The following is a 13,514-nucleotide window of genomic DNA, read 5'->3' on the forward strand; positions in this document are numbered from 1 at the left end:
AAAGCAGTTCCAACCCTTACTCCTATCTAGACAACTCTAAGTTAACACCACATAATTAAAACAGAGGTGAGCGCTTAACGTTAGATGACACTCTAGTAGGTTCAAGAAAGGGATAAAAAAGAGACAGAAATGGGTTAAACACACCACTCTAAGGTCCAGAACACTTGCAATAGGCTCAAAGAAGCACAAAGTCACAGGTGAGCAAAAGTCACTAGGCAGGGCCCACTCTTAGAGTAGCCGGAGCGAAAAGGTGCCCAAGATCACACTGTTAGGAGGGATTCAGAGTCTTGCAAAGAGTTAGAAAGAGTTTAGAGTGGCTTAAAAAGTTTAGCCAGGGTGTCCCAGGCACTCCCAGGTTCGAAAGCCGGGGGCTAAATCTACCCCGTACAGTCGGTGGCAAGGGAAGCCAGGCGGAACACGGTACCTTAAGTGGAAAGGATCCTCCAGCGGTGGCAGTTGTTCCAGGCAGTGGCAGCAAGGCTCGACGTCGGTCAGGGGAGAAGAAGTTCTCGCTGAAGAGCAGAAGAAGAAGGTCGTTGCACTGCCCGGGAAGAAACCAGCCGCGGAGTCCTCCGGTTAAAGGGTTGTACCGACTTTCGTGGTTGGGGTAAAAAGTGGTGGGGTTCCGGTTGCCGGGGTGCTTGGCACTGGCAAGGCGGCCACGAGATACCTCGAGAAGCGAAAAGAATGCGAAAACTGGTTGTCCCCACCAGTCAAGGGAAGGAGCCACTCCGTTAAGAGTTCTCCTCGGTCGTCGGGAAAAGTGGTGAGACGGTTCAGCAGGGCTCCACCGGGTGGTGTCGTCGAAGCAGGTCGGCTCAGCTCTTCCCTCGTCGGATTCTTGGTCCTGTGGCGACTTCTGAAGTTCCAGTCCCCAAAGCCCTGCTTTTATGCAGCAAACCCCCATTCACCCAGCCTAGCTGTCACTCAAACATGCTAAGTGGTGAGCCGGCCGGCTCACCACTTGGGCCAATCAGGACGGAGTGCGACTTGAGTTACCAAGGTAACTCAGTCCAGGGTGCCTAAATCCCCCTCCACCCCTCCTAAGTACCCCAGACAGAGTGGCACCACTTTGGAGGGCTTCTGTGGAGAAGCCCGCCAAAAGTGGAACAAAGGGCTCCACTTTGGGTCAGAGTTACAGAGGCGAACGCCAACGCCATTTTAGAATCAAGTTTTGGCAAAAAGTCCCAACCGGAGTTATAATAATAAATATATAAACCGGCGGTATGTTTAAGGCTACCGTAAATAAATAATTAAATGTGTTAGCCTAAAACAATGGGAAATCCCATAGGGAAATATTCGCGGTCGAATATAAAAAGTAGTTTCCACTGCCACCAGCCAAAACTCGATCAGGGGGGACGGAGACGTGCCCCCTCGACTAACAGACCCTGGGGCAATCGAATTGCCCCAGCCAGTACGTCCACAATATGATGGTTTGTACTGGTTCTGTTCAGGATTTAAGACTAGTAAAGTCTTTGGTGACTTTACATGCCCTGGGAGACAGTAGTCAGTCCCAGGGTATGGAGTCTATGTTGGGGAGTCCCTAGGACACCCCTGGGTCACGGCACAGAGGGTGCTGTGTAACCCACATCACAAAAATACATGAGGCCCTATGGAGTAAAAGACCCCATAGCCCATTCAACACAAGGTTTAACCAAGAAAACACACTTCAACATGTCCAAGAGTGAGGGTAAAAGAGTCTCACTCTTGGCAGGAGAAAAAAAGAAACCCCAGAAATCCAGCAAAGCTGCTGGGGGACTCACTAGGTAGGGAAATTCAGCCTAAACAGAGAATTCTCCCTAACACTCGCCCCCCCCAGACTAAGGGACAGGAGGATTTAATCCACTCCTGGATGAACCTCATACCTCTAGTCGATGATATACATCCTAGAGAGTCCATCAGCGTTTTGATGGTGACACCCTGACCTGTGCTCAATGGTGAAATCAAACCCTTGCAGGCAGATTGACCATCTCAATAGTTTTGGATTTTCCCCTTTCATTTGCATTAACCATCTCAAGGGTTGGTGGTCAGTCTGAATAACAAAAGTAGAACCATACAAGTATGGCCTAAACTTCTTCAGTGCCCACACAATAGCAAAGCATTCTCTTTCGATAGTTGCCCACCTTGTCTCAGGATCCTTCAGTTTTCTACTGATGAAGCAAATGGGGTGCTCCCTACCCTTCTCATCCAGTTGGCTTAGAACTGCACCTATACCTACATTGGAAGCATCAGTTTGTACAATGAAAGGTTGGTGGTAGTCAGGAGCTCTCAAGACTGGAGCTTGGCAAAGAGCTCTCTTTAGTTTTTCAAAGGCCTGATTGCACTCCTCATTCCATTTTACCTTTTTAGGGAATTTGGGAGAGGAGATTACATTCAGTGGAGAAGCTATGGTCCCATAGTTCTCAATGAAATTCCTGTAATATCCAGTGAGGCCTAGAAAAGCTCTCACTTGAGTTTGAGTAGTTGGTGTTGTCCAATTTTGCACAGCTTCAATCTTGCTGGGCAAAGGCCTTATTTCTCCACCTCCTACCTCATGTCCAAGGTAGACCACTTTACTTTGACCAATCTGGCACTTACTGGCTTTGATTGTCAAATGGGCCTGTTCCAGAGCCTGCAACACATGTCCTAGGTGGGTCACATGTTCTTCCCAGGAGTGGCTGAAGACTGCAATGTCATCCAAGTATGCCATGCAGAAGTCTTCCATCCCAGCCAGAACTTGGTTCACCATCCTTTGGAATGTGGCAGGTGCATTTTTTAGTCCAAAAGGCATGACCTTAAACTGGTACAAGCCAACTGGGGTTGAAAATGCAGTTTTCTCCTTGGCATGGTCTGTCAGGGCTATTTGCCAATAGCCTGACGTCAGGTCAAATGTGCTGAGGTACTTGGCTGCACCAAGTTTATCCACCAACTCATCTGTCCTGGGCAAAGGGTGGGCATCAGTCTTGGTGACTGCATTTAGAGCTCTATAGTCCACACAGAATCTCAAGTCTTTGGATCCTGCCTTTGGTACTAACACAACTGGGCTAGACCATGGACTAGTAGAGGGCTCTATTACCCCGAGATCAAGCATCTTCTTGACCTCTCCTTTGATGTGGGTTCTGACATGTTCTGACATTCTGTATCCTCTGCTTTTGACTGGCAGACAGTCACCAGTGAGTATCTCATGCTGACCCCAAGGGGTCAAGCCTGGTGACAGTGAGAACAGGGAGGCAAACTGATTTAACATAGATTTGCACTCCTCTTGTTGCTCAGGTGTCAGGTCTGAAGAGAGATTGACTCCTTCAACTTTTTCATCTAAAGGCACACCTCTGAGGAGATCAGGGAGAGATTCACTCTCTTCTTCCTCTGCAGCTGAAGCTAGAAGCAAGGCTCCTACATCAGGTCTGGAGATGTATGCTTTTAGTCGGTTGGTGTGGAAGACTCTAGGAGCTTCCCTGGGTCTGCCCAGATCCACCAGATAGTTGACCTCTCCAAGTTTTCCCACAATCTTGAAGGGTCCCATCCATTTGTCTTGCAAGGCCCTCTGCCTTGTTGGGAGCATAACTAGAACTAGCTGGTCTTGAGTAAACTCAACCATGTTAGCCTTCTGGTCGTGCCAATGTTTGACCAGAGCTTGACCAGCTTTCAAGTTGTCACTTGCTTCTGCCATCATGTGTGACATTCTCCTCCGGAGACCTATCACATAGTCAGTCACTCTGACTGGCTTGAGGGGAGGAGCACCTTCCAATCCCTCCTTAATCAGGGCCAATGGACCTCTGACTGGATGGCCATAGAGAAGCTCAAAGGGAGAATAACCTACTCCCTCCTGAGGGACTTCTCTATAAGCAAAGAGAAGGCATGGCAGTAGAAGGTCCCACTTTTTCTTAAGGGGTTCTTCTAAAGCACCTATCATGCTCTTCATGGTTCTGTTAAACCTTTCAACCAACCCGTTTGTCTGAGGGTGGTAAGCGGTTGAGAACTTGTAGGTAACTCCACAGGTTTTCCACATGGCTTTCATGTAGTGGGACATAAAGTTTGACCCCCTGTCAGAGATTACCTCCTTAGGAAACCCAACCCTGGTAAAAATACCGAGGAGGGCCTTAGCCACAGCCGGAGCTGTAACAGTCCTCATAGGAATTGCCTCAGGGTACCTAGTAGCATGGTCTACTACAACAAGGATAAACCTGTTGCCTGAGGAGGTTGGAGGATCAAGGGGACCAACAATGTCAATCCCTACCCTCTCAAATGGGACTCCCACAACTGGGAGAGGCACTAAAGGTGCCACATTCTTGGAACCAACCTTACCAGAAGTCTGGCAGGTATGGCAGTTCTTACAATATCTATCTACTTCAGCCCCCATCTTTGGCCAATAAAAGTAGAGTGAGAGCCTTTCCTTGGTCTTCTTGAAACTCAAGTGAACAGCCAAAGGTATCTCATGGGCTAGTTGTAAGAACTGTTGTCTGTTCTCTTGTGGGACTACAAGGCGTTTGTAGTCTCCAGGTTCAGACTCAGTGGGTTCACTGTAGAAGAGGCCATCTTCCCAGTGTAACCTATACTTCCCAGGCTCTTGCCCATCAGCTTGAGAAGCTGCCTGGTGGCGGAGACCTTCCAGAGTTGGACATTCTCTTTGCCCCTTACGAAAAGCTGCCCTGCTAGGCCCACCTTCTGCCAGTAAAGACTGCAGCTCAGGATGGTCCTCAGGGTCCAAATCTCCAATAAGGTTGGGGCCTCCTTCTAGCTCTTCCTCAGAGTCTAGCTCAACCACACAGGGTTGTACCTCCCTCTCAGCCTCAGCTGGAGGTGGAGTTACAGGTGTAACTTTGGACAACCTAGGGGAAGTCCTTGTTGGAAGCACTGGGGTGCTTGCTGCTGGCTTTTTCCTAGGAGTCTTGGGTTGCCCCTTTGCTCCTGATCTGGTAGTTACTGCAGTAAGTTGCTCCAGTGGGAGAGGAGTGATTTCTGTCATCATCTCCTGAGATAACCCTCTCAGGGTTTTCTCTCTTGCAGGTTTTGTGAGTTCCTGTAACCTTTTGCTAGGGGGTCTGGGGGTATGAGATACAACTCCAAGAGCTTTGAGGTCATTACCCAACAGAACCCTACCTGGCACTTCACATTGTACACTGACAGGTATTTTTACAGCCATATCATTACATTGGATGAGAACTGGTAACTGGGGACACATCTGCACAGGCCCACCAGCTAACTTGGTGAGGCATTTGGGTGCCTTAGCAACATCCTCTGCCTTGAAAAATGATTCATCCACCACAGTTATGCTGGCTCCAGTGTCCCTAATGGCAGGAGTCTCCTGACCATTCACCTGGACACTGTCCTTATAATACTCTTTAGTATTATCTGGGATAGAGTTATAGACATCTAAATTCTGTTGTTCCCACAACCCCAGAGAGACTAAAGAAACACTAGCTGAGACTCCAGTGGGTTCATCAGCTAGTAATAGAAAGTTTCCACTTGCCATATGTACTTCCTCTTCTGGAGCGAAGGCTAAGGAGGCAAGCTGGACCCCTGAAGGTTTACCCTTACATCTGGGATCTCCTTTCACATGGTCAGTAGCCTTACAAACAAAGCATGAGCCAAAGGCTCGCTGGAATGGAGGCTTGTTCTGACCTCCTTCTGGTCTGGGACCAGAAGGTACACTAGCCTGATTTGGTTTCCCTTGTGGCTTACCCTTATAGTTTTGTTTGGGGCCCTCTTTGGAATTTGTAGTATTAAAATTCTCTTTGGAGTCCTTTTTAGGCTGTTTCTCCCCATCCTTTTTCTGAGTGACCCCAGAATCCTTGTGAGTGGCCCTGTTGGCAACCCACAAGTCAGCAGCCTTAGCTAGTCTCCGGGAATCTAATTCCCTGGAATCAGCCAAGTGTTGTCTGAGCTCAGGAGAGCAGGCATCATAAATAGTCTCCAACTTAAACAAATTCTTCATACCTTCATAAGTGTTCACCTTGTAACCCTTAATCCATCCCTCTAAGTTTTTCAAACATTCATTCACCCAGGTAGCCCAAGGGGTACCATCATGCTTTTTGAGGCTCCTAAACCTCTTAAGATACTGGGAAGGGGTCTTCCCAAACCTAGCTATCAAAGCTAGTTTCACACATTCATAGTCCTTCCTATCCTCCTCCCCCATCTCCATTACCACATCAGTTGCAACAGGGGGAAGCCTAGAGAACAACCAGGTGAGTAAGTCATTTCCTGTGATGTTCTGGAGCCCATGATTATATTCAAACAGAGACAACCAATCCAACACATCCAACTTAGGCTCATACATACCAACCAATTCTTTAGGCATCCGGGGTCTTTTAGGACTGGAACTTCTAGAGGAGCCAGAGAGAGAAGCATTCTCAACAGATAATTTCTTCATTTCTAAGTCATACTTGAGCTCCATTTCCCTTAGCCTTAGTTCTTTGTCAGTTTGAGCATTGTAGTGATACACGAAATTGCAACCTTGCCAATCAGGGCTTTAGATGACAGCATTAGCCGCTGAAAGCCAATAGTGTATTCAAAGTATGTGCTAAAAATGCTGACAGTAGTCTGTTGTAGCACTTCCATTATGCAGTAGTGAGCTACAAGGGATATGCAGGCCTAGTATGAAATAGGTCAAATTAAGCATTGTTGATAGACAGGCAGGGAGGGCCCCCAGCTATGTAGCTAATAGGTTTTTGGAGTGTTTGGAACATCATGGCACCTATATAGCGCTTAGATAGCCAGTCTTAAGCGCTATAAACACTAAGCTATGAGTGCATGCCTTTTAGAGCTTGCAGATGGGGTTAATACATCCCTGCTTCCCTTAGAATATTCAGCCTCACTAACGGTAGCCCTGGCTCCAAGCTAATCTTCCTTTTCTCTGGGAAGGTACTGATAAGACATTCCTCAGCCAGCGCAGATGGGAACCAAGGGAGGGGGTAGGAGCGAGCAGGGAGCATCTCAGAGAGAGCTGGGTTTTTTCCATGAGCCAGTTGCACAGGGAAAGTTCTGGAACTGTGCGTCATGGTGACTGACAGCAAGAGATTATAAAATATCCATGCACACATGGATCAGGGGGAGATCGCCTGTGGACTTGATTCGTGTACAGTCAGGTGCCCGGAATTGGCTCTCACGGTGTCCTCCAGCCTTGTTTTTCTATGAGCGGGGCTTGTTTTACAGCTAGCTTATGAAAAACCCAGGTCTCCCAGGGCTGATTAAGGGACGTAAGACTGTGTTTCTCTATGTTTCTCTATATTTCTCTATGTTTCTCTATGTTTATCTAAGTTCCATGTTTCACTATATTTTGCATTGCTCTTTGTTTTATGCTTTGTAATATTCTCTAACTTGAATCCCAAATGTATATGAAATTCATTGCTTAGAATAAATATGCTAAAAACTTTGAGGGTGTCATTTGTCACTAGCATGAGATCACTGCTCAGCACAATAGAACCTGTATTTTGGGCTGAATTGGGTATTTTTGCTCTCAAAGGGCTGGCCCCGAGGAAGATTTTGCCAATATCAAGACATTTGGTGGCAGCTTTGTGGGATTTGTGAAGAGCAGTGCCATGCTGACATGACAAATGGTGTGAGAGAACACAGTGTAGAGTGGGGAGCAGGCTGTCGCATTTCCTTGATGGTCTCACTGCAGCTCTGAGACTTCAAAAGGCAGCAATGTTGTGTCGGTTTGCCGTGGCCGATAGCTTGTGTGGTTAAGACTCCCTTCAGTAAATCAGTCGTGACTGACTTATTGCATGGGATTGGTGCCAGGGAGTACAAGGCAATAAACGAGCGGGAAATGGCTTTGTTTAAAGCACTCCGATGAATGGTTAAGAAAGATGTATGCTCAATTAGAAAAGAATTTTATCATGTGGTTTCCCAAGTTTAAAGTTGTAATTTGGAATGCATAATGAGACGGAGTTCTCATCTCTATTCTGTCATGAGGGCAGGAAAAAAAAAATAATTGCAGGGATTTGACATGCAAATTGTGAATAGTGATTTAACCATTGACTCAGCCCCAGTGTGCTAGCGAGTGGGGGCTGTAATGTTCGGAGGCGAAGGTTCGTTTTTTTTTTATGTATGCTTTTGAGTGTTGGCATTCCTGAAGGGGAATGAGCCATGCTTAGGAGAATGAGTAACATCTGTGCTGAGAGCCTAAAGAGTTTTTTCTTTCTTTTGGCAACTGTAAAATTCCATGTGCTAATGGTGGCAAATTCTGTTTAAAGGAAACACACTAAAATGGTTATATTGCATTTTAGGCTGTGCCATGCTTATATTGGGTGAGAGACTCACTTAAAAGGAAAGTGAGTGAATGTTATTTGGATTTTCGATTTTTGTGTACTGATTTGAAATTGCAGAACCAGTTTGCAATGGTTTGGGGGGAAAAACAATTTATATTTTTCTAAATTGCCCCTGGAGTATTTTTTGATCCCATGCTATGCCATGGATTTGTGCTGTTGCCTTATAAGTGATGTATGATTTGGAAATAGTGTCCTGTTGACTGTGATACATGGGGAAAAATGTTGTTGACACATTAAACAGCCCACAAGCAATAGAGTGTGGGTTGTTCTTGCAGAAAAAAAAAACGTGCAGGGAGCTGCACTAAACATTGGCATTTTTATTTTTAAATGCACTGAACTGAGTGGTTATAGTTTGGCAATGGTACAACAGAATGAAACATCTGTGTGTGATAAGATAGCACAAAGATTTAATGGGTTGTGAGTTCTCTTGAAAGATCGCACATTACAAGAAAAAAAAGACGCTTTGACATTTTGCAAAATTACATGGAGTAGAAAAATGACAAGAAAAGTGCCGCTTTTGAAAAACAAGAGTCTTGCTGTGTGTGCAGAGCTTGTGCCTTGAAGCTGTCTTGGGCGAGGTGCGTGAAGGCAAACAAAAGCAGAAACAGTACAAGAAAGAGTTAATCTGGATGAATTGTCTGAAACGAGTGAAGCCGCCACAGTATAAGAGTTATAGGCAAAAGAGATAAGCTGCGTGCTCATGGCGCTGCCAGGTGCACACGAAAGATAAACATGCCTGCATTCCTGAGGAAGGGGGAGCAAAAACAGAGAGCTGTTCAAAAAGTAAAGAATTTGCCCAGTAAACTGTGGTACGGAGCAAAGGCTTCATGCAGGATGGCAGACGGGCACATCACATCTGAACATTTACCTATGCATCTGTGAATGGGCCAAGAAAAGACAGCTGCCCATTCCAACAGACATTACTGTGCAAACCGCATTCCCATGTGATGTGATGTGAAGTGAAGTAAAGCGCTATTGCTGTGCAAGCTGCATTCCAATGCTCCATGTGATGTGAACTGAAGTAAAGCGCTGTGCACTGGAGAAGAAACCTCTAGGCGCTTTGAGAAGAGAAAATACACATCTGGCAAACTGCAAGCTACATTGCCAGGGGATGGAGTAACTGACAAAGACATTATGGCATTCCAGATGGAAGCAAAACTGACAAAAAGTGCTTAGCCGTTTTGCAAGAGACAACATGCAGAGCGGGGCTTTGAAGTACAACATGAACACTGCACATTAGCCATGATCCAGAAGCCACACGGCTTAGTGCAAGAATGAATGATTTGTTGAAGCAACAAAAGAAACTGGCTTAGACTATCGCACTCAAAGGGGTGGTTCAAAAACAGCAAACGCCCTTTGAAAAAATGACAAGTGAAAAAACCAGAGGCTTGAAAAGACACTGCTATGAAAAGAAAGATAAATAAACAAAGCTGCTTGTACAACTGTAAGCGGTATTGGACTGAAAGACTTTACCTTTGAAAAATGGAGTGATGCCAGCAGGGCAAACTGAATCAAGATCATGAGACACTGGAAGCAAGTTGGCGCCTGGCATTGGTGATCGCTTTGGTGAAAAAGAAAAGCATTGTGCGACCTGGGTACTTACTATATGGCTTTGTAAAAGCACAGATCAGTCTGAGGTACCATTGACCAGCTATGATTGCATTGCACAAATGAGTTTGTGATTAGGCAGTTACACCCCGTATGGTTGAGTGTAAATAAGCCCCCAGAAACATGCAGAAAGGTGATAAATAATTGCAGTAGCAATGACAAAGTGTGTAGTTACCTGATGAGACTTTTTGAAGATGGGGGTGGTATTATGGGAAGGGGTGGATAACGCTGATATTGAAGTTTTGATGACATCCTAACATTTCTGTTTGTATTTTGCCTAGGCAAAGCACAACAAGACATTTTACAATATCAGAAAGTGAATATGCAGTTTGTGGGTGACACTGATCAAAGAAGGGTCAGACGCATTCTCAGAGAAAGCGAGCCACTGCGACATGCTATTTCAACTTTAACGTGCCCTGCACCGCACTCAATGCTGTAACCTGCGAATAGTGTCCAACAGAGTAATAACTTTTGCTGAACTGGCACGATGCAGACTTGGCTAATTATCAAGTATTTGATGCTACACATTTAAATGACATGTTTTGCCCTTTCTTGTTTAAAGGACTATGGACAATGAATTATGGACTGTAACATCAGGCACCACATACAGCTGTGTGACACAGCAATTGAATGCTAACACATTGAAAAATGGTTTTTAAATGCACTGTTGAGATGAATCTGAAAAAACCAAATGGTTTTACTCTTCCAACTGAATGGCTTTAACCAGAGATGTTTTGTTTTTTGAAGAAAAAAAAATATTCTACATTGCACGTAGGCAGGAGAATGATTTATGAACTGTTGGGGCAGCAGAATTATGCAAGCAGGAGCGTAATTTATTTTGAGATAAGATGAGTGCGCACATCAAAGTCACCTGTGCGTAGGTTAAGATTCTTAATTGAAGTAATGCTGCCAAGTGTATGAGCTATAATTTGAAATGGTAATCTTTGAAACACTGGATACTTTTACAGCCAGCTTAAGGCAGGTAAATGAAACCATGACTGACTTGATGTTTGATTTTATGACACAGAGTGTGACACGGTTTTTGTTAAACCAACCAGTTTCATGTTTTTGTGGGGACAGCTGTCTCCAGCACACTAATGCAAAGAGTCACCTTTTGATTGTAGACATTTGGAATAATTCTTTGGAAAAGCGCTACAAATGAGTATCCACATGGAATTGCTAGTGTATTGGCCAGGCACATTGTCAGGCATCTTTTGTCACTGAATGGATACCATTTGTTTAATTTGTCTAATGTGATGTTTTTCTGACCAAGAACTGCAGCGAGTGTTCTCGCCAAGATTTTATGTTTTCCATGGTGTGATGAAACAGCCACTGCCGGATAGTAGTATGGTGTTTGTGGCTAAAGTTATTATTGTATATGGTAGATATCCCACTTGAAGAAGGGTATTCTCCAAGTCACAGAAGGTAGACACTGTGAACCTGTTAGATTTTCCAGTAGTAAGACAACATGTAAATTGTAGACTGGTAATGCACACCTTCATTATTACAGTGCTACACTTAGACATAGATTTATCATGAGGCAATGTTTCCTTAGTACTACCAAGCTGCTACAAATGGAGTCCATTTCTATGGCCCATCACTAGAGTGCGCGTAGCTAGGGAGCTAGATTCATTAATTGCAGGAGCTTTATATGCTTGTGACATAGAAACTGTGCACAATAAGCTAGCCACTATGGGTTCTGATGCCAGCTCTGCTATAGAACTTCTGGCCTAGTGGGGCCCATTGATATGCCCAGCACTGCTACAAGTATTGACAGCCAATTGAAGATGACAGAATTTTAGACATGAAGACATTTTTGTCTGCCATAGGGCAGGTCAACAAGACTGCTAAATACACACAATGCATTGTATGGCAAACATTGTTAAATCAGCAGGTGTTGGCTTTTTACTGGGTGGGGGCGACCATCCTCCACACACTGGCACGCAGAGCTACAGTTACCAGCATACATATGGATTGAATTGCTTGCTTTTTGATTGCATGAATAACACATGCCATGCTTTGATGTAAATTAGTAGAATTGTTTTTATTTAGACAACCTGGTGCCCATGGGTTCACCTTGTTCACGAAATTAGATGGTTTCTGGTTGGGTTCCACCTACCTGGGGGAAGTGTCTAGTCACACAGCCCATAGTCACGCTTGAATGCCCTGGGATCAGGGGGAGGGTAGGCCCTTAGGGTGAAAGGCTGCCAGGTTTTAGAATTGGTAACCATACATAAATGCAATAGTGCATTGTAGATTAGACTACACTGGATTGCCTTGACATTTTAACTGCATGCTGCTTTTTAACTGACAATCAGTTATACAAAATTGATTTAGGTATTTTTGTGTAGGCCATGTTTTGGCTAGAGTAAATGTCCATGTTCACTTGGTGTAGGTATTTTTTGTGTAGGCCAGGTTTTGGCAAGGGTATATGTCACTGTTCACTTTGTGTACATTTTTGTTTAGGTAGTGTTTTACCTTGCATGCCACGCTAACTAACCGCTATAAGATAGTTTGCTTAAACCTCTTGCAAAGCCCCAAGGTCTTTATCGCTGCACTAAATACTATGTTGATAGGTATTAGTCAGCATTTGTCGCACAAACGTTGAATAGGGGTGGAATGTAGTGATACACGAAATTGCAACCTTGCCAATCAGGGCTTTAGATGACAGCATTAGCCGCTGAAAGCCAATAGTGTATTCAAAGTATGTGCTAAAAATGCTGACAGTAGTCTGTTGTAGCACTTCCATTATGCAGTAGTGAGCTACAAGGGATATGCAGGCCTAGTATGAAATAGGTCAAATTAAGCATTGTTGATAGACAGGCAGGGAGGGCCCCCAGCTATGTAGCTAATAGGTTTTTGGAGTGTTTGGAACATCATGGCACCTATATAGCGCTTAGATAGCCAGTCTTAAGCGCTATAAACACTAAGCTATGAGTGCATGCCTTTTAGAGCTTGCAGATGGGGTTAATACATCCCTGCTTCCCTTAGAATATTCAGCCTCACTAACGGTAGCCCTGGCTCCAAGCTAATCTTCCTTTTCTCTGGGAAGGTACTGATAAGACATTCCTCAGCCAGCGCAGATGGGAACCAAGGGAGGGGGTAGGAGCGAGCAGGGAGCATCTCAGAGAGAGCTGGGTTTTTTCCATGAGCCAGTTGCACAGGGAAAGTTCTGGAACTGTGCGTCATGGTGACTGACAGCAAGAGATTATAAAATATCCATGCACACATGGATCAGGGGGAGATCGCCTGTGGACTTGATTCGTGTACAGTCAGGTGCCCGGAATTGGCTCTCACGGTGTCCTCCAGCCTTGTTTTTCTATGAGCGGGGCTTGTTTTACAGCTAGCTTATGAAAAACCCAGGTCTCCCAGGGCTGATTAAGGGACGTAAGACTGTGTTTCTCTATGTTTCTCTATATTTCTCTATGTTTCTCTATGTTTATCTAAGTTCCATGTTTCACTATATTTTGCATTGCTCTTTGTTTTATGCTTTGTAATATTCTCTAACTTGAATCCCAAATGTATATGAAATTCATTGCTTAGAATAAATATGCTAAAAACTTTGAGGGTGTCATTTGTCACTAGCATGAGATCACTGCTCAGCACAATAGAACCTGTATTTTGGGCTGAATTGGGTATTTTTGCTCTCAAAGGGCT

The sequence above is a fragment of the Ambystoma mexicanum genome, chromosome 6q, assembly GCF_040938575.1.
Source record: "Ambystoma mexicanum isolate Mex_15411 chromosome 6q, UKY_AmexF1_1, whole genome shotgun sequence".
In the NCBI taxonomy this organism is placed as follows: domain Eukaryota; kingdom Metazoa; phylum Chordata; class Amphibia; order Caudata; family Ambystomatidae; genus Ambystoma; species Ambystoma mexicanum.